We start from the raw sequence: 1189 nt of genomic DNA on the forward strand, positions 1-1189 counted from the left end.
TAACTTCTCAATGCTCGGTTATTCAACCCTGTCCCTGGAGGTGAGCCTAGCCGCAGTTGCATAGCCCCGAGCCCACCTGTACCGGCCAATTTGGCTCAGATGGTCTGCAGGTACATGAAAGTGAGATGCGAATTAAAAGCTGCCCTCACAGCTCAACCTGAGCGCAAACTGGCAGCGATGGGATTTGAACCCATGCCTCCAAAGAAACTGGAGCCTTAATCCAGCGCCTTAGACCGCTCGGCCACGCTACCACAGGACTACGGCTTCGGCAGGCCCTTTTTCGCCACTGTATCTCTCAGATGGCTGTACAGTCACAAGTTCAACCAGGTACAACAGCTGGCAAGTGCTTCTATGTCCTTCTGGTGCTCGTTACACAGTTTTGATGGAATCCCGCATGAAAGACGCATTTACAATAAGCAGAGATAGCGTGTCAACTGCACTTTGAGCAAAAGCAGGCGAGCGTACTGGCAACCAGCCATTAGGCTGGTTGTATCAGGAACACTTTCCATCTGTTACAGAGCCGCTCGAAACAAACACGTGGGAGTCTATAAAGGGCTGCATCGTGTTCTCTAACTCTCTGTTCATCCCATGCTACCGACTTGGGTTAAAACAACAAAGCAACTCTCGGAACTGTACGGCCGACAAAGGGAACGCCTAAAGCACAACAGCCGTAGTCGGCAGGGTTTTAACCTGCGCGGGGAGACCCCAACAGATTTCAAGTCCATCGCCTTAACCACTCGGCCACGACTACAACAGGTTCCCTGCCCTCTGGGCTTAACTCGTGCGGCAAAGCGGGATGAGCCGGCAGCGTAACGGGCGATGTAACGGAGACGTCAAAAAGGTACTGGCAGGATCACATCAACCACACAAACACAGCACGTGGTGTCCTGCCGTGACCCGGATTCGAACCGGGGTTGCTGCAGCCACAACGCAGAGTACTAACCACTATACGATCACAGCAAGCCACCTGCCTTGCGGCAAAGCTGCACTAGCAGGACTCCCTGACTACATCTGCAGGTTGGCAGGTTTTGCTGAGGTCTCAAGGAATTCCTGGTGCATGCGCTGAAGCAAAGCGTTTTCTTTTCATAACACAGGGCGGGGCCAGAACAGCTCACAAGGTAAAGGTGACTTTCCCATCGACCAAACAGGGACTTGAACCCTGGACCCTCAGATTAAAAGTCTGATGCTC

The 1189-nt window shown here is 52.7% G+C and overlaps 2 non-coding genes across 2 annotated transcripts; both read right to left on the bottom strand.

Annotated features, from left to right (window-relative positions):
* Window positions 1-169: 169 nt before the first annotated feature.
* Window positions 170-251, bottom strand: trnal-aag (transfer RNA leucine (anticodon AAG)). The gene has a single exon. It is a non-coding gene; the product is annotated as a tRNA-Leu (tRNA).
* A 418-nt stretch (window positions 252-669) lies between these two features.
* Window positions 670-751, bottom strand: trnas-uga (transfer RNA serine (anticodon UGA)). Its single transcript has one exon. It is a non-coding gene; the product is annotated as a tRNA-Ser (tRNA).
* Window positions 752-1189: the final 438 nt, after the last annotated feature.

Source organism: Triplophysa rosa, unplaced genomic scaffold (assembly GCF_024868665.1).
Source record: "Triplophysa rosa unplaced genomic scaffold, Trosa_1v2 scaffold1101, whole genome shotgun sequence".
Classification (NCBI taxonomy): domain Eukaryota; kingdom Metazoa; phylum Chordata; class Actinopteri; order Cypriniformes; family Nemacheilidae; genus Triplophysa; species Triplophysa rosa.